This window comes from Macrobrachium nipponense, chromosome 18 (assembly GCF_015104395.2).
Source record: "Macrobrachium nipponense isolate FS-2020 chromosome 18, ASM1510439v2, whole genome shotgun sequence".
Classification (NCBI taxonomy): domain Eukaryota; kingdom Metazoa; phylum Arthropoda; class Malacostraca; order Decapoda; family Palaemonidae; genus Macrobrachium; species Macrobrachium nipponense.
Genome location: NC_087211.1, coordinates 65264465 through 65286173, shown reverse-complemented (window position 1 = coordinate 65286173; position 21709 = coordinate 65264465). Strand labels below are relative to the sequence as shown.

The 21709-nt window shown below is 37.0% G+C and overlaps 1 protein-coding gene across 2 annotated transcripts in view; it reads right to left on the bottom strand.

The window, feature by feature from the left end:
- The window catches only part of LOC135197102 (alpha-(1,3)-fucosyltransferase C-like), an 81761-nt gene that overhangs the window by 41373 nt on the left and 18679 nt on the right, over positions 1-21709 (bottom strand). For both annotated transcript variants that reach the window (XM_064224063.1, XM_064224065.1), the window contains exon 2: positions 2098-2359. The gene's annotated coding sequence lies outside the window, so the exon portion shown is untranslated. The remainder of the gene's footprint in view (positions 1-2097; positions 2360-21709) is intronic.

Sequence of the window (21709 nt, the reverse complement as noted above, 5' to 3'; positions counted from 1 at the left end):
TCTCTCTCTCTCTCTGTGTTACTTGACCCTCCTACTAAATAAAAAAAATGTTCTCGAAGTGTTAATGGTACCTTGAGCTCGTAAAATGTCCAATTACAAGAAACGTGTCACCCTCCCCATTCGCTCTCTTCGAAAATGGAATCGTGACATGTTAAGTTTTTAGGCCAACTGTGTTATATTTATTTATATAAATATAAACGACTACACAGACGCACTGTTAAGTAAACCGAATACGATATCCCAAAATTACACACTACTACGCTGAGGCAGAGAGAGAGAGAGAGAGAGAGAGGAGAGAGAGAGAGAGAACTAGGTCAGTAAGTGGTGTTTGTGTGCGGAAACTGTATATCACTGTAATTGGTTCAAAACCTGCCCCGAGGAAATGTCTTTCGAGGCCTCCTCCTCCTCCTCCTCCTTCTTCTTCTTCTTCTTCTTCTTCTTCTTCTTCTATTTATGTCTTGGTGGTTTGGTTTTTTGAAAATTAATAATATACATTTTACATACCACTCATAAAACTCAATGACGGAAACCTTCACGATGACTTATTCATCTCTTACAGATAACCGTAAAAAAGATGCAGAATATATGGATCCTCACAGGAGTAGTGGGCGTGGCTTGCCTAGTGGGCGGGGCGTATGCCGGCCCGCTGGAAGAGGGCGTTGACGCCCCAAGCGAAGTCTTCCTCGAGTCTCTCATTGAAATCGGCCGGCAGTCCACAGTCTATAATTTCAACTTTAACAATCTGATTATCATCATCATCTTGAAGGTAATTTAGGCTTGGAACTCTAGGCTTTCCCGCTTGTTTTTTCCAGACTCTGATGTTCTCGTTTATTATTCCTTTGGTCCAACATCTTATGGATTAACGTTTAATCTTATCATAATTATCAGGTAAGATACTCTTGATGAAAGTTCCTCTCTCTCTCTCTCTCTCTCTCTGTGTTTGTAAAGTTTCTTCCTTTTGCAGTATTTCTTTTTTTTTCGATCTATCTTCCTATCTGCCTATCTATCTATCTATCTATCTATCTATCTATCTATCTATCTATTCATATTTCTATCTATTTATCAATCAATATATCTATCTATCTATATATCAATCAATCTATATATCTATCAATCAATCAATTATCTATATATCTATTTATCAATCAACCAATCCAATTCATCAATCAGTCAATCTATCTGTATATCTATCAATCAATTACCTATCTATTTATTTATCTATCTAAATATCTAGCAATCAATCAATTTATCTATCTGTCAATCAATTTATCTATCTATTCATCTATTTATCAATCAATCGACATTCATCAATTTATCAATCAATCGATTATAATATATCTATATATTTATCTTTCTAATTATTCATCTATTTATCAATCAATTAATTATCGATCTATCTATTTATCTTTCTATCTATCTATCTCTCGATCAATCAATCAATATATCTATCTCTCAATCAATCAATTATCTATCTCTATTTCTATTTATCTTTCTATCTATCTATCTCTCGATCAATCAATCAATATATATATATCTCAATCAATCAATTATCGATCTATCTATTTATCTTTCTATCTATCTATCTCTCAATCAATCAATCAATATATCTACCTCTCAATCAATCAATTATCTATCTGTATTTCTGTTTATCAAGCAATCAATCAAGCAGTCAATCTATCTATCTATCTGTCATTCAATTTATCTATCTATTTATCTATTTATCAATCAATTTATCTATATATCAATCAAGCACCCAAGCAATCTATCTATCTCTCAATCAATTATCTTTCTATCTATTTATCAATCAACCAATTAATCAACCTATTTCTCTATCTATCCTAAATCTGCATCAAAGGCCCCTCTCAGAAATCCTGGAGCTGCAATAGACAACCACACATTCAAACAAACCAATACAACAGTAACACAACCTCCCCTATAACAAATTCTCCCCTGGAACCAAATGACGTCCTTACTTGTCCTCCCTCTCCTCAGCTCCTCGTCATCAAAACGACAGTAACACAAAGAGGCGCCACCCCCCCCCCCCGCCCCACACACACACATACAAATCCACACCTGGAACTAAATGACTCCCCTTACTTGCGCTCCCTCTCCTCAGCTCCTGGTCATCTTCATCCTGGGCGGCTTCGGCGTGGGCTTCGTCGGGCGCTCCATCGAGGACGATTCCCAGCTGATGGACGGGAGTGACGTCCTGTTCATCCTGACATACATGGTCAGCTCTGGCATCGAGAAGTACGACTGCCTGAACAGGCTGGCTTGCCTGGACAACGCCAAGGCACAGGACTTCCTCACGGCTTCCAGGATGATGATCAAGGGCGCCAAGTTCCTCCAGCCGTAAGTTCTGGAAATGAAACGACGTGAATGAACTTTAATGTTTGATTGTTGAGGTCTTGCGTACAAACACACGGAGGAGATACGTACCATCAAACTATTCTTGTGTATTATTAAATTATTATATATTATTATCTATTTATTTATTTATTTGGTGATGAATTTTTGGTTCTATTTTCTAATAACTGTCCTTTTTCGTTATTTCTTTTAAATGAACATCATATCTTTTGGAAGCAGTGGCTCGTGTGGTCTTGCTCCATATATATATATATATATATAATATATTATATATATATATTATATATATATATATATATATATACATGGATGTGTGTGCGTGGTGTGCATTATTTTTACATTTCTTTTATCATATAAAGTTGAAAATTCATTAAAACATTTGTGAGAGTTCATCTAAAGTAGACTGAATTAAGGATTGCTTTAATAAAAGGAAGCCAATACCTTGAATATAAAACATAAAAACTTTAAATGATCCATTTTGCATATTCCGCTCTTAACCCTTAATTTATAACTAATACCAGCTTTATCAAATAAAAAAACAAAACCATTCCCCTATCCACCTGCAGGTACTACGGCTACTCCGTCGACAAATACGAGTACATCGCCGACGGGGTACAGGATGCCATCGACTATAGGAGACAGGGAGGGTCCTGCCACAAGCGTTACTCCTGTTACGAACTGCCGAGCTTATAAACAGGAACGAGAGGAGAGAGAGGCTACGATAGTTATAGACCGGAAACTCAAGATGCGATTGGAATTCCTTCCGCGATTTGTATCGCTTCGCATCAGCGTCATCGTCACTCGAAATGCTATCGCAACAGGGATGCAGTGTTGCCAACTCAATGAGAGAGAGAGAGAGAGAGAGGAGATAGAGTTGATAGAGAGAGAGGAGAGAGACTGGACCCGGGGCCGCGAGTGGGCGGGAGGAGAGAGGGGGAAGAGAGAGGGTAGGAGAAGGAGAGGGACGAGAGAGAGAGAGAGAGAGAGAGAGAGGGTGTTGGACTTCGCATGTTGACCTGAGCGCATCTGACGACTTGGCAGCACTGCTTCTCATATGTTTCCACTCTGACCAGCCATTGAAATATTTAGAAATATTCATCCTATAGATGTGGCATTTATAATCATCGTCGTTTGTCCTGTGTTTGTTAGTCTTTTGTCGTTTTGTTTGTTAGTTGACTCCTAAACGTTTGTACGTGTTACGTCTTCGGGAAGTGGCGGGCCACTTCTCTAGAGGCATCCTAAGTTATTTATTTTTATTATTAATAATAATAAAGCCAGTAATCAACCGTTCGCAAAAATAAAAAAAACGTTCGTCTGATGTTGTAAAATACTGTGTTGTACTGCATCGAGAATTAGCTGTAGATTTAGCCTTTTTAAATGCACACTTTTAAAAAGGAATTATGATCTAGAATTGTAGCAGTTTTTTTATATGAACCCACCCATCAATGCACCTTTATTCACAACACACCCTTACTTGTATAAATGAACACCAATATCTGCAATAAACCACGGCAAAATATTTTCTCCTGCCTTAAATCCAAAGAATTATTGTGTAAAATTTTATATATATATATATATATATATATATATATATATATATATATACTATATATGATGTACATATACATATATATGATGTACATGTATATATATATGATGTACACACACATATATATATATATATATATATATAGATATATATACGATATAGATATATATAGATATAGAATATATATATATAAAAACATATATAACATATATATATATAATATATATATATATATATATATATATATATCCCATATATATATATGTGTATATATATACATATATATATATGTATATATATATATATATATATATATATATATATATATATATATATATAATTTTCCTCCAATATGATACGTATCATAAACATTGTCTCAAGTCTGTATTGTAAATATTATATTCAATATACTTCCGCAATAATAAATATTACAATCACCACTGAGTCTTTCCATCTTGTTCCTTTCACATTTCAAAAAAATAGAAAATAAAAGAAGAATATCATTATTATCTTTATTATTATTCTGATGAGACCTATTCCTGCAGAACAAGTAGGTAAAGGGACACACAGCAAGATGAGATCTCACTAATCAAAATGGAAGCAAGGCGTGGTCCTACCTCCAGCTTACTCGGAACGCATGAGTTGTAAACGTTATATTCCTAACGTGTAACGTAAATTAAAACGTGATAAAATCTAAGGTCAAATAGAGCCTTGTTTCCCCAATAAAAATTAAAATAAATACGCTATATTTCATTGTAATCATTTTTTTGTGCCGTTTAACATGCACATTATTTATTTTTTCACATTTTCCTTCTAATAAATAAATCATAAATACCCTATCCTAAAATTCCTGTACCTTTAACTCAATGCTAAACGCCCTTTTCAGACCTTTATAGGCTCCTCCATAGACCATTCGTACCCCCGGCCCCCATCCCCATAACAAGAAGAAGAACAACAAGGTAGTTTGTAGGCTTACTCCATGAGTAAGGGAAAATGAATTCATAAATTAATAAACATAAAAATGTGCTGCGATCTGGGTACAAAATGCCAGCGATAAGACGTAGGCCATGCCCTATTTTGGCACCGATATTGGCGACTTGTTGCGAATTTTGGCACCGGAATGTCATAAATGATGTATTCCTGAAGTTGAATATTATTATGGAATTATGACATCATTTTGTCAACATATATACACAGGGGAAAAGAAAAGATGAAATTCCTTGTAGCCCAACAGTTTCGGCCTCCACTGGACCTTATCGAGAGCTATTTAATTATATATATATATATATATATAATTATATTATATCATATATATATATATATATATATTATATATATAATGCTAAAACCCAGATAAAGAGCACCGTATGAAGGAAGAGAGGCGCTTCTCGTTCACTGCAATGTACAATACAAATTTATTTGTCTAACGTTTCCAGAATTTATGTCACATTCTCAAAGCTGAAAGAGGTAAGCACAATTCAAGTGGAAACAGGCCGAGGCTTTATCCATAAGTCGGGGTCTCTGGCTTTAACGAACCTCCTCCTCCAGCTGTTTTTTCTATCTCGAACGGCTCATTTCGTAATTGGCCTTGCCAGATGGTCTACGGAAGGATGCTCTCTTTATTTACCTTTTTCATGGGACCAGCCACTAAGTGGTTAGGTTGTAGAGAGGAGATGACATGGTTTGTTTAGGGAACTTTGGAATGTTTGTGTTTTGGCGTGATGTCTAATACATGAATTATGCTCTCTACTGATTGATACATCGTCCTCAGTACTTTCCAAATGACCAGGCTACTTCAAGAATACTCTGACACATCCTTTCACTTATGCAAACCCTTTTAACCATGTCTCATTACTTTTTCAACCTTTCAGTCATTCTTTCGCTACATATGCAACACAACTGTTTCATTCCAACAGCTTCAGTATTATTCTTTCGATCGCATTTGGCATCGCTTCCTTAAAGGAAAGTTGGAAGTTGGCTGATCAATCTCTTATTATATTCCCTTCTTCCTCCCCCCAACCTTGTCTTCCATAGACAACCTCTGCCTATTCTTCTGCATGCATCCTCTCTCTCTCTCTCTCTCTCTCTCTCTCTCTCTCTCTCTCTCTCTCTCTCTCTCTCGACAACTTCAGTTGGCTCAGTTTCATAGGTTCAAGGCAGTGGATAGGAACTGCTCTTCTCACTAACTCAATGAATTAAGAATTTACACTAAATATATTTCTAATCCATAAAAGAATTTCATTACAAAAATTATAGTTTGCGACTGATATTTGTACTTGGACTGGCCTGTGGCTTTATATTTTGATTACTCAATGTTTCACCACACTTCAGGATATCCTAAAACAAAAAGTTCTGTTCACCAATTTATTATGAATACTCGGTGGTGATATCACTTAGAACCACCGTTTGTTACAAAGATTGTTTACCATTAGTCATATTATACATTTATACGAAATGGTCCGCATTCAGTAGAAATATACTGGTAATGGTAGCAATGGACCAATCACAGAGGATGAAAATAATAAGATAATAAAAGTAATTTTTCCAATAATAAATACAAGAATGGCGAGATAGGGTGTATTCGGATGACTGTGCAAAATTACGTAAATAGAATATATAGTTTACACTATCTGAATGCCGTGATAAAAGAAAAGAAATAAAAAAGAACCCTTCGGTTATCCTGAAAAGGCTGACAACAACTTTAATAACTTTACGAAAGTCAGAAAATTATAAAATCACTCAATATTTATTTACACAAGTACCGCAATGATTAATTTCAAAACAAACTTATATGCAGAGATCAATCAGACATTATAGTAATATCATTCTTTCTGAAAAGAGACAGGAAAATGACACAAGTTAAAAAATGACAATGAATATGTATGTATGTGTATAAATATATGTATATATATATATATATATATATATATATATATATATATATATATATCAAATATATATATATATATATTATATATATAATATATATATATATACCTATATATATTAACAATGGCGCGTCGCCCCCCCCCCCCCCCACTATTTTCATATTTGGTAAGCGTTTAGCCATTGCGAAAGGCGAACTGGTAACACTCAGTCCCTCCCCCCTCTCTCTTTCTTTTCTTTCTCTCTCTCTCTCTCTCTCTCAAGGTGATCACTGGCAACAGCCTCTCTCTCTCTCTCTCTCTCTCTCTCTCTCGCAACCTCTCTCTCTCCATTATCTAAGGTCACCAAATCAGAGTCGGAGCTACAAAAATATATACGTTTATTCAAAGCAAAGTACAGTTGAATAATTCAGGTTCTTACAGGATAAATTAACAGAATGACAATTCACAGTCCAAATCTCACAGACAACCCCCGGCGGTATTTTATAGTCTTAATCAGTAATTAGTCACAATTATCTCTTCTCCAAAATATTATAGTTCCCTCCACACAGGATACTTAGTCCCCTCACTAGGATACTCGGTCCCCTCACTAGATCCGCCTGTTTAAAAGACAGGAGAACACACTAGTGAGCACACACAATTATAAAGACAAAGTCAAAAGATTAAATGAAATAGAACATCTTTACAAAATATCAAAGTAAGAGACAAGCCATAACTTTGGCTAAAGCATAATAACTCACCCATTGCAGCCTGGAATTTCACACACTCTCAAAAGGAAACACCTCGGCATGAACGCCATACGTGGGCTCTGCTTCCTTTCGCACAGACCTCTCTGTAATACTTCCCATAGTTTTGGCTAAAGATGCCATTATTTGCAACAAAGATGGCTGCAAAATAATTGAACTAAACATAGCTCTCACCACCATAGGCCTAAACTGTGAAAATTATATCTCCAAAATTATATCTCAAATTATATCTCCAATTTCTCCAGGAAAATAACTCAATGTTATAGTCAAAAACTATAAACTCTCTGTTTAGCATAACTGCTGAAAAAGGCAAAAACTCGGCAAATAAAATTGCTCAAGAAATTCTAGAAAAAAATCACCAATGTGCCACAACTCATTATAACAAAACTCCAAATTCAGTGTCTAAGCAAAGACTTCTCCATATGCACTACGGCATAGGCCACTAGAAACTTAGCCAAGTTTCCTATCTCTGGCAAAGTTGTCACAAATACAACAAAGGTATTGTGCAAGAAACCCACAATTTCTGGAACACAAATATCCAGAAAGAAAAAAAAATGTAGTGCCATTTCGTATGCATTAAAAAAAAATGCAAAAATTCTCCCATAAATCTCTCTGCAGCATCAAAAGGCTGAAATCATAAACACGTTCCAGAACAATGACTCTAAGTCACGAACTGAGATATTAAAAAAAAATTCACACAAACTGGAGAGAAAAATAAATTCAAATTCACCCATGATAGAAAAACTTACGTCAGCGATGGCTAACTTCTAAAAAAGGGAAAAAAGACAAATCAACGGCACTGTTAACTATCCCCGTGACTCACGTAGATGTCGAGCAATTCTCTGCTGAACTCATAAAAAAAAGAGAAAAACAACAAATGTGTCGTTAGTTCCTCCCATATCTACAAAAAACAACACCACCCTTGATAGCATTACAACACCCATGTTAGTATATAAAAAAATCACCAGTATTAGTATAAAAAAATCACCAATGTTAATGCTTGCCCATTCACCAAAAACTCAGCACAAAATTCACCAGAAGTTCAGCAAAATTCAGCACAATTCACCAAAATTCAGCCAGATTCATCACCCATGAACTACTGACATATTCTCCAAAGTCATAGAAACTCAATAAATAATTAACCACAAAACTTCTCCCATAATTCATTGTAATAATCCTCTGTAATATAATTATTTGTAATAATTATAAAATAATCTCCCATGAAATATCTCAAATAATGATAATTCTACTAAAGTACCTCCCCCAAAAAATATCTCAAGTAATAACAATAATTCTCCATAGTAATAATTCTCCTGCAAATATCTCAAGTAAGGGCATTAATATTGCCATTCCCCAGTATACACCAATATTGCCACACCCAAAATCAACACCATTTCCCCAGTATACACCAAACACAACACGAGGCACCCACCCACCACCAATGGCGACACCACCTGACAACATCAGTCAGCAATCATCATCAGTCAGCACCACCGGGCATCACCATTCAGCACTGGCATCACCAACTGACAACATCAGTCATCCCCACTCAGCACCATTTCAAAGTAATCTCCCCAACACCAAGCAAATCTCCATTAAAAAAAAAATAATCACCGTGTCCCCATTATAATTATGCCTTCCAAAGCATAAGGAAAACTTACACCACATCCCATATGTATATCATTTCTTTTTCTCTTAACTCAAGAGAAAGAAAATCTCTTTCTAAAAAAGACCCTACGGGCATCTCACATCATCAACCAATCATTGTCAGCTGATGTCCTTGCACAAAGACAAAAAAAAAGAAGTTCACCCCCCACTAAAAAAAAGAGCTTCACCCTCCCGGTCAAGCAATGCCTCCCGAGGCAGACCACTACTTGCCCCTTGCAATACCCCTCGCTCCGTTCAGCAAAAATTACGCTGACCGCATAAGAACGAGTGGGCGCTCTCTGTCTCCAAGCAAAAAATGCAATTCAAGCAACAGTTTCTCATGTATGAAAACCATTCATACACACATGTGTTAAACAAAGACGAATGCGTCTCTTCTAAACATGCGCCAATAAAGAAACACATCACTTTCTACTCATATGGGAAAAAAATGTGGCATCCTAAACCAATCCCACAATTCACAAAATGATTAAAAAAAAACCCAGGCCTCAAAAAAACACATTGTAACACTCACCCCTTCACAATGAGAGAAAACCCTGAAATCTGCGCAGTTATAAACACGCGAATCTCATCGGCACAACGCAAACGCGCTCAGCGAGAAAGCACTCACCAGGTCTCAGTTCTAACTGACTGTTCCCAACCCCTCGAGGCATCACCATGGGCAAATTTGATGACTCTAGTCCAATTGTCTTTGCTCAGTACCACCGCTAACGGATGGACACACCTTAACCCCCACAAGATATCAACTGAAATATAACACATTCCCACAATCAGACACTCTGAAAACAGCATTTTATAGCTGATACCAATCTCAAAAAAAGCTATTTCGTTCGACCACCACCAGCCACCACTATTAACAACGGGAGCGTCGCCCCCCCGCTATTTTCATATTTGGTAAGCGTTTAGCCATTGCGGAAGGCGAACTGGTAACACTCAGTCCTCCCCCCTCTCTCTTTCTCTCTCTCTCTCTCTCTCTCTCTCTCTCTCTCTCTCTCTCTCTCTCTCAAGGCGATCACTGGCAACAGCCTTCCTCTCTCTCTCTCTCTCTCTCTCTCTCTCTCTCTCTCTCTCTCCATTATCTAAGGTCACCAAATCAGAGTCGGAGCTACAAAAATATATACGTTTATTCAAAGCAAAGTACTAGTTGAATAATTCAGGTTCTTACAGGATAAATTAACAGAATGACAATTCACAGTCCAAATCTCACAGACAACCCCCCGGTATTTTAATAGTCTTAATCAGTAATTAGTCACACCAATTATCTCTTCTCCAAAATATTATAGTTCCCTCCACACAGGACACTTAGTCCCCTCACTAGGACACTCGGTCCCCTCACTAGATCCGCCTGTTTAAAAGACAGGAGAACACACTAGTGAGCACACACAATTGTAAAGACAAAGTCAAAAGATTAAATGAAATAGAACATCTTTACAAAATATCAAAGTAAGAGACAAGCCATAACTTTGGCTAAAGCATAATAACTCACCCATTGCAGCCTGGAATTTCACACTATCAAAAGGAAACACCTTGGCATACGCCATCGTGGATCTGCCTTTCTCGCACAGACCTCTCCGTAAGTCTTCCCATAGTTTTGGCTAAAGATGCCATAATGAACGGAAGAGTCGCACACGTACACATGAATTCACACTCTTCGTCAACGCCCCAAGTAACTGGTCGCAGCCAGTTTTCAAAGGCACCTTGAACAAGCCCTCACGGCACTGATATGCTTAGGTAAGGAACTTTAACATCATACCACCCAAAAAGTTATCAGCATTCTTAGCTTGTCGCCCGGACTCTCTGTCTCCATGGGAAGTTAAAAATGATAAGTCTGCACATTCCCCCTTTTTAACATAACATATATACTATATATATATATATACTATCCATATTATATATATATATATATATATATATATATATATATATCAAATACAAATATATATATATATATATATATAGTATATATATATAATAGTATATATATATATAATATATAGTATATATATATATATATATATATATATATATATATATATATATATAATATAACATATATAATATATATATATATATATATATATATATATATATATATATATATATATATATATACATAGTATGTATATATATATATGATATATATATTATATATATATATATATATATATATATATATATATATGTATGTTAAAAGGGGGAATGTGCAGACTTATCATTTTTAACTTCCCATGGAGACAGAGTCCAGGCGACAACCTAAGAAAATGCTGACAACTTTTTTGGGTGTTATGATGTTAAAGTTCCTACCTAAGCATATCAGTGCCGTGAGGGCTTGTTCAAGGTGCCTTTGAATACTGGCTGCGACCAGTTACTTGGGGCGTTGACGAAGAGTGTGAATTCATGTGTACGTGTGCGGACTATTCCGTTTCAGTTATGGGCATACTTCAGCCAAAAACTATGGGGAAGGACTTACGGAGAGGTCTGTGCGAGAAAGGTCAGAAGCCACGATGGTTTGGTTAATGCCGAGGTGTTTCCTTTGATAGTGTGAAATTCCAGGCTGCAATGGGTGAGTTATTATGCTTTAGCCAAAGTTTAGGTTGGTCTCTTACTTTGATATTTTGTAAAGATGTTCTATTTCATTTAATCTTTTGACTTTGTCTTTATAATTGCGTGTGCTCACTAGTGTGTTCTCCTGTATTTTAAACAGGCGGATCTAGTGAGGGGACCGAGTATAAATAAAACATAAAACAATAAACACAAACAGAACTCACATGTATTAAAATAGTCTTAAATTCAACCAAAAAAAAGTACAAAGTAAAACTGAAAAGAGAGAACACCCAAAAACACTAACCGTCCCATGAGGAGAGAAGATGGAATTAAACCTGTCGTCAAATGCAGGTGATGAAAGATTCGTATATAATTTCTCCACTGAACGTTATATATATATATATATATATATATATATATATATATATATATATATATATATTATATATATATTTTTATTATATATAATCGTTCAGTGGAGAAAATTATACGAATCTGTCGTCACCTGCATTGACGACAGGTCATTCCATCTTCTCTCCTCATGGACGTTAGTTTTTGGGTGTTCTCTCTCTTTTCAGTTTTTACTTTGTACTTTTTTTTGTGAATTTTAAGGCTATTTTTAATACATGAGTTCTGTTTGTGTTTTATTGTTTTATGTGACATTTATTTGTCTTATTGCTCTTTGCAGACTGATGATGCACAGATGTTTCATGTGCGAAACGTTTTCGTTATGATAAACTTGATCCTTTTGCAACTCGTATCATGGACACCCTCTGAAGATTCGTGTGTATATATAATATATATATATATATATATATATATATTATATATATATATATATATATATAGATATATGCGAATACCACAGCAAAATGAGAGGCAGAACTCCAAGCGCTTTCGTCTTTACTAAGACGTTGTCAAGGAACGAATAAAGACGAATGCGCTTGGATTTCTGCCTATCATTTTCCTGTGGTATTCGCTTATTTAATGAAGTCACGTCCACTACGATTTTTTAAGTATATATATATATATAATATATATATATATATATATATATATATATATATATATATATATATATATATATATATATATATATATGTGTGTGTGTGTGTGTGTGTGAGTCTGCTGTGGGTATATTCCTAATCCATTATACTTCCATTTCCTATGATTTAAAACACATCAAAATCGAAAGACGTAATGACAAAGCAAAGCGCTTGATTAATATCCAGCTTTTCATTCCAGAGAACTGTTCATGAACGAGTGGCATCATTTTTTTATTTTACCCATAATGGAAATGGAACTCGTAATTTCTGCCTAGGCTTTCCTACGGACACGAAAATATAAATAATTCACAGTTGTTTATGTCTTCTACGTTCAACTCGATGAGCGAGTTTCTCAAGCGATAAATTTCAAACGGAATTCTTCGCCTACAATAAATCATGAAGGGTTCTGGATAACTAAGATAAGCACAATAAGATTTTAACAATATCAGAATTAAGATCATCAATGAAAGATACATTTCAAAAATAAAACGCTTTAACGAGAGAGAAAGAAACTCTCCCCCACCCCCACACCTCAAGAAGAAAGACCAAAAATGTATCACTATCATAATCTACTCAACTCGTCATCACCAGTGAAAAATCTATTGACTGAGCACATAACAGGCCCATAAGTCAAGACATAAATACAGAATACGATTGTCATGATCATAGGCAACCCAAAAATACAATATAACACTGGAATCAGTTTTATATAACCTGAACAATTCAAATGATTCCCCCAAGAACAGTTGTAATCTATCACTGCGAGGATATCATTTCTGATCGCAACTTAAATCTTACTTGAATCGGATTCACCATGCTTCACTAGATTGTTCTTATTCTACTGCCTAAGAGAATATTCATAAATGGGTGACACTTCTCCGCTCTCTTCATAATGGCTGAATTCTCTAACGTGAGAAAACACATGTGCATCATTATTAAAAAATTTGAGGGCTAATTTACTCCACCTCTTCTGACAGAAGAAAGCCACTTTCCAAGATAATGGTTTGAATCGGCACGATATATGTTTTCGCTGCAGCTATGACAAAAAACGCAAATTCCCTTGGGGACGAGACACATGCCTGATGAATGAGCACATGCCAGTAGAAATAATTACGTTCTCCGAAGAAACTATGCTTCAATAATGGTTTGAAACGCCTCTGGGACGACTTTTACTGTGATGAGTTGCACCCCCAGATAAATTAGCACGTCAGTGTGAATACGAATACACCAGATTCCACTCAGTTCAATTGCTTTAACTGACTCCACACCAGACAATTATTTCGCCACAGGCTGCGACCGAAAGAATGCTTTCGCCGTGACTATATTACGTTCATCAAAGCAGTCTCCAGGCGCCTCGTGGTGTTTACTCGGCTGGGAACCTCTAACTTCGTGAATTATGACAGCGAAAGAATAGCACAGAATATAGGATTTGGGCCAGAGGCCGAGCGCTGGGATCCATGAAGGAGGCATTCAGCGCTGAAACTGAAACTGACAGGACAAAGGTCTGAAAGTTGTAACAGGAGGAAAACCTTTTGCAGTTAGACCATGAATCAATTGTTAGGAGAAGGTGGAAAGTAGGAAGAAAGAGAGAGAGTATGAATTAAGGTACGATAATAAGAATAAATGGGATTGCAGCTAGGCGCCGAAGGGACGCTGATATGAACCTCAAGTAACGCCTACTGTACATCGCATGAGGTGCACTGACGGCGTTAACCCCCTACGGAGAGGACAGATATAGGACGACTATCGGTGGCCATGATACAACAGTACTCAGCCAAGGGGGTATCAGCCAGATGGGCAGTTAATGAAGGTCACTACGAGTCGAAATGCAAGTTTCTCACATCTAATCAACATCCCATCTTAGGTCGAGATTTTATGAATGAAACCTGGGAAAGTGGCAGCGTATAAAACGTTTCTCATCTTCGTAGTAATTTTGGTTTGTTATAGTCTACTCATTCAAGTCCCTTCATAAATAGGTTTGATGACGGGGGTGCGAAGTGAGCTTTTGAAGTTTGTAACAATGCCCGGAGAGAGAGAGAGAGAGAGAGAGAGAGAGAGAGAGAGAGAGAGAGAGAGAGAGAGAGAGAGCATTTGTTTAGCCTTTAATCTTTTATCAAATTGAATGACTAATTTTCGAATTACTAACTTAACATTTACATATATATATATATATACATACTGTATATAAATATATATATATATATATATATATATATATATAATATATATATATACACATATATATATATATATTATTTTCTACGACCAGACTATATATATATATATATTTTAAATGAGCTGTCGACAATGTACGTTAAAGTATTTTTGAAATATGCTTATGCTCATACAAAGATACGCCATTTCTAATGAAACCATCAGTTCTTACTCCTGTTACTGATATGATACTACTGGCATTTTATAAAATCCTACCAAAAATGGAATCCATAAAAAGAAATTGCGCTGTAGGACTACAAAAAAAACAATTTAAAAAAATGGTCCCCTTGGAGCCTCCGCCATGTAGGTGGATGCATACCGGGTTAAACCCATCATATCCCGGTGCTTGTGCTTTTAAGCGTATTAATTACGTTATTATAACATCATCACAACCATAACTTTCATAAGCACGGTCATGTTTACATCAACACCTTCCGTACTTGTATGTTTCGGTTCTACCTCCCGTCTATTCTCCTTATCTAAGAATCTTCAAAATACTGTCTTTTTTTTTTTTCTTTCTCCGTCTACTCTCGGGAATGACGCAAGGTTGTGTAGTGTGTACTATATTCAGAGCGGCGCTCAAATTGACTATCTATCCGTCTTTCTATAATACACACGTGACCTTTCACATACGAGTATGTGTATATATATATATATATATATATATATATATATATATATATATATATATATATATATATATTCCTCTTTTTATTCAGGATTCCAGGAACTAAAAGCGAAATGAAAAGACGAACCTCTTAAGGCTGTAATTTTTTCCACCAACCTCCGCTAATAGGGTTACCTAGACTGCGCGTTACAACGTTCGCTTGTTTACTTCCAGCGAGTTTCCCGCCACCGATTTCCTGGCGGGAAGAAGAAGAAGAATAAGACGAAAGAGCGAAAGAAAGAAGAGATGCAACCAGCTGTTGTCTGGCCTACTTAAAGAAGCAATCATCATTAGCCCCTCAATTAGGCTTTGACTTGTGGTGTACTCGAAGTCGGACTGGCTGATATTGCTACTGACGTCCATAGATTTGCATCTCTCTCTCTCTCTCTCTCTCTCTCTCTCTCTCGCTGTTTATCTGATCTCCAATATCCATCACATCGCTGTTCGAACTTTTGCTTGAAATTCATCATCATGAATTTTACGTTTATAATAACTCGTTCTACCTCCAAGTGAATTATTCATAATTTGTAGGTGGTAACCACACTTGATAACAAGCCCCCACCTCTCTCTCTCTCTCTCTCTCTCTCTCAAAAAATGCCCCTACTTTAAATCTTTGGGATTTCATTTTCGCTTTTTTTTGTCATTTCCATTGAATTTCCAATTTCCAATACACATTACAACAACAACAACAACAAACAACAACAAAAACAACAACATCTAAGAATGCTTTACACCGGTCGAAGCCTATAGAACAAGGGGTTGCTAACTGGTCGGAAAGAAATCCGGGTTTATTGCTCTCTCTCTCTCTCTCTCGAAAGCCTCTCCAGTAGAACGCATCCATCTCGTCTCCGCTCTCCTTAATGCTTTGTGGGATGCCGTGGTTCGGGGTTGGAGGGTGGGGGTGGGAGGGTGGGAAGGGGGTGGGGGGAGCCTCTTTTGCGGTTGTCCTCTGTTATTTGCTTTTATTCCTCGTTAATTTGGTTCTCTGCCACACATTCCACACAAGTCATGGTATTCATAGTTTTAACGAAATCAAATTCTTTGGGCTTATTGATTTGTAATGGTATGCACGTTGTACGAAAAAGAGATCACTTACGATTTTGCGAAATGTAAAAGGACACTAAATCTAAACTGTCTGCTGTTATTACGTGGAGGAAAAACACAAGCCTGGTGACCATACGTACAAATGTCACGCGCAATAATGGCTGTATTAATACAAAGAGAGAGAGAGAGAGAGAGAGAGAGAGAGAGAGAGAGAGAGACCTATGTATATACATATATATATGTATGCATTAAGCTACAAATGTCCTTTAATATCCAATTCGCTCTACCTCAGAATTAATATATTTTCATTTAAGTTAACCTAAGGGGAATTTTTTAGTTAATAATAATTTCGTCCTCCCGTGGATTCGAACCAGCGGACAGACAGACGAGACATCAGGACTTCAGGGACATTACCGACTCGCAAATAAAGATTCCCCTTCGGTTAACATATATCAAAATACATTAATTCCCAGGTAGAACGAATTGAATATTAAAGGACATTTGTAGCTTAATGCAAGTAGTATATAAATCACGGTGATGTGATAACAATTCACATAATATATAATATTAATATATAATAATATTTATTATAATATTAATATATATTATTATATATATATATATAATATATATAGAAAATGTCACCAGCCCCACAACCGTGTTTCGTGACCCCAGCCAGCGCTGGTATTCATTTCTAGCCAGTAGCGACCATGGACCTAATCAACGAGAGCTGAGCATTGAACACCTCCCCCCCCCACCCTCAACCCCAGCCACCATTGCAGCTTCAGCTTCAGCACCTTCCAAATCCCAGTATTGGGACCATATTCGTTAGCAATATATTATTTTTTTTCCTGAGAGAACCCGGTCTTCCTTGCTGATCACCCATCCAAATACTGACCAGACCAAACGTTGCTTTACTTCACTGATTACTAGGCCAGTGGGATGACGAACTTTGTATGTATATGCACGAGAGAGGAGTGACAATATTACTATTTTTGGCGTTCAAAACAACGTAAAAATCGGGGTATTGAATGACACACATCTTTGTTTGTTTGTTTGTATGGTGTTTTTACGTTGCATGGAACCAGTGGTTATTCAGCAACGGGACCAACGGCTTTACGTGACTTCCGAACCACGTCGAGAGTGGACACACATCTTGAAATCAAAAAGTATTTGTTTCAGCACAGCGACGACTTATTGGGGATTTAAAAGCTAAGAATGAAGAAAGTAAGGAAAAAATCCCGTGATTTCATAAAAACATACCAGAATCATGTACGAAAGCTTGGTGCCAGAAAAATGTTGTTTTCTCCCTTTATTTTTTTTATTTTTTTCTGAAATTTTCATTATGGATCACACCAAAATTATGTCATCACTGAAGCGAGGTTTTAGTCGAAGGTGACTTTTCTAATTATATTCTGGGGTGGGTATATATATATATATATATATATATATATATATATATATATACATATGTATATATATATATATATATATATATATATTATAATATGATATGTATATATACACCCCAGAATATAATCAGAAAAGTCACCTTCGACTAAAACCTCGCTTCGGTGATGACATAATTTTGGTGTGATCCATAATGAAAATTTCGAAAAAAACAAAACAAAATATATGTGTATATATATATATATATATATATATATATATATATATATATATATATATATATATTATATATATATATATATATATATATATAGAGAGAGAGAGAGAGAGAGAGAGAGAGAGAGAGAGAGAGAGAGAGAGAGATACTACCTTTTGCCACGAGAAGCAAAAAACACACACAGACACAAAAACGACTTTAACAATAAAAGTGAATTTCTCTTCTCAAGCCGGTAAAACGTGAGTCTCTAAAAACCTCTAAACACAATGAGACAGATTCCCCTTTATTTCTGCTCATTCTTCTTCTTCTTCTTATTCTTCTTCGAGACTCCACACTTGACCTTGGTCTTCTAAAAACCGAAGACCTGCAGGTGGCGGTAGAACACAGGGAGGTGGGCCGTTACAAATACCGCATCACGGTTACAAACCAGTTTTTTTGCTCTCTTTCTTTTTTAAACTTTCTTTTTTTTTTTTAAGGCGGCGGCAGACTGTAAACAAAACAATGCTCCAAGCCGGAAATCATTCCGATGTTGGAACGGAAGCCATTTCTTGTTCTGCACGTCCTGGCAGGAACAGAGATAAATGGATGCATTTTTCTCCTCTCCTGAAGGATCCTTCACCTTTGTTGTGGTTTGTTTGTTTGTTTGTTTGTTTGTATTGTGTTTGTGCGTCGCATGGAACCAGTGGTTATTCAGCAACGGGACCAGCGGCTTTACGCGACTTCCGAACCACGTCGAGAGTGAACTTCTATCACCAGAAATACACATCTCTGACCCTTCAATGGAATGCCCGAGAATCGAACTCGCGGCCACCGAGGTGGCAGGCCAAGACAATACCGATCACGCCACTGATGCGTTGCCTTTGTTGTGGTGCCAATTAGAAATAGCGTGGCCACTGGAACCATATGATGGCAACTGCGGCCATTTGGCACTGACTTACCAAGACCAAGAATCTAAAAAGTAGCCACTGAATCTGGAACCATATCCGGGTCAAAGTAAAACAGACACCCAGTATGGATAATTGGCCAATAAAACAAAGCTTGATCCGACCTTCAGCTTACTCAGGCCGCGTGCTAGAATCTACGGTCAAATAGAGGGTCGTTTCACCAACGACAATTAAAATAAATACACTATATGTTATTAGAAATAATTGTTCTGCGCTGTTTAACATCAACATTATTTATTTTTTACACTTCTATTCTAATAAATAAATTATAAATATCCTATCATAAAATTCCTGTACCTTTAACTCAACACTGACTTTTCCTACCTGGCCCCAACAACAACAACAACAATGTAGTTTGTAGGCTCACTCCCACAGTAAGCGAAAAGTTAATCAAATCTATAGCAAACTGTGGATCTGTAGTTTGAGTCTGTACCTATAATTTTTTATATTGCTTTGTTTTGCTATTGATGATTATTAGGTATGTATGAGAACTGTAGTAATTATTTTTTTGTGGAAAAAAAATTGAAAACACCAAAACCTGGGTAATTAATTGTCCTGGAATTCGTGAAAGAAAATATTACTTTGCTCGGCACAATGACATTTTTTTTATATTAGCCTGATATACGATTATGGAATAGTGCTATTTTTGACAGAGACGCAAAGAATGTCGTACAGTAACCCTGCAACCCTTCAAGCACCAGATACCTCACAAAAAGAGAAAAGAGAAAGTGTGAGAGGAAAAAAGTGTATCCCAAAGAATGTGTTCACCAATCCGAGTCAATTTTTGGTTTCTACGAGCGCAAGGATTTCCTTAACCCCTGGGGGGGGGGGGGGTTGGGGGGGTGTAGAGTGGGTTGGTTGGGGGGGCTTGTTCGGTTAGGGGGTGAGTTGGGCGGGGACGGGTAGTGCGTGGTAATAAGGACTAGCTTTCCACCCCATTTTCAACAATCTCCAGAGGCTGGGTAGGGGTGGAGAGAGAGGGGAGGCTGCTGAGTGAACGAAATCCCATTCATGCGTCCATCAGCCGCTGACGAGTCTTCATCAACCTAATTGTTGGAAATCGTCTCTCGGCGACTCGCAGGCATCAGGAGAAATGACTTTAGCGACTTTCACAGCTTCCCACGGCTGGAAGAGCGCACAATGGCGAATGACTCGGCAAGTACGTGAATATGTCTTTTTATCTCTCAAGCGTTTTCTCTCTCGCCTCACCAACTGCAACTCACGACAGTCTACTAACAGCCAGGTTCTAATGCACTGTTTATTTGCTTGTTTGTATGGTGTTTTTCCGCTGCATGGAACCAGTGGTTATTAAGCAACGGGACCAACGGCTTTACGTGACTTCCGAACCACGTCGAGAGTGAACTTCTATCACCAGAAATACACAGTGGAATGCTCGAGAATCGAACTCGCGGCCACCGAGGTGGCAGGCCAAGACCATACCGATCATGCCAATGGGGCGCTTAATGCACTGGTTAGGGCAACATTAAACCTGAATTTTTTTAAGGGAAGAAAACCATGCTGTTCCTTGCCTCACCCTTCCCTTATGATCGAACTCAGCTATAGCGGGAATAAAAGATAGGCTTATGCGGTATATACATGCAATAACCGAATGCAATTATTTATTCTTGTTTATATTACCTTTCTTTCCCTTCTCGTTCCCTCCCTCTCTTTCCTCCTTCTCCAGCTCCTCTCTATTTTATCCTTTTTTTTTCACCTAAAGCGTTGGAGGGAAATGGACACAAGTCTATTTTTACATGTATATTTTAAATGCTATCGCTTCCTTTTCTATTGATTTTTTTACATCCCATTACACCCCATGTTCAGTTTAGCTCAAATTTCATATGATAAGAAGCGTACCTCTTAGGAAGGACTGGATAACCTATCTAACACATTTTGTATCCTCATCTACACTAGCTTAAAGCTACAACAAAATTCGGCATAATCCTTAACATCGTATTTTCTCTTAAGTGTCCGTCAGGAGGCCATCTTGGACTTTATTCAAAATGTCTGCCAGAAGGACGGAAGAGGTCCAGTCTACGTTCTCGGTTTATAATTTTACCCTTCGTACACAAACGGAATGTATATAGGCAAATATCTAAGAGAAACTAAAATGACAAGTGAGGTTCATTATCTCTCTCTCTCTCTCTCTCTCTCTCTCTCTCTCTCTCTCTCTCTCTCTCTCGTCATAACTTAAAACCAGAGTCTTGCTCTGACAATAATAAGTGTTTCCACAACCCTGCTTTCTCTCTCTCTCTCTCTCTCTCTCTCTCTCTCTCTCTCTCTCTCTCTCTCTCTCTCTCTCTCTCTCTCTCTCATCATAACTTAAAACCAGAGTCTTACTCTGACAATAATAGGCGTTTCCCCAACCCTGCTTTCTCTCTCTCTCTCTCTCTCTCTCTCTCTCTGCGTCA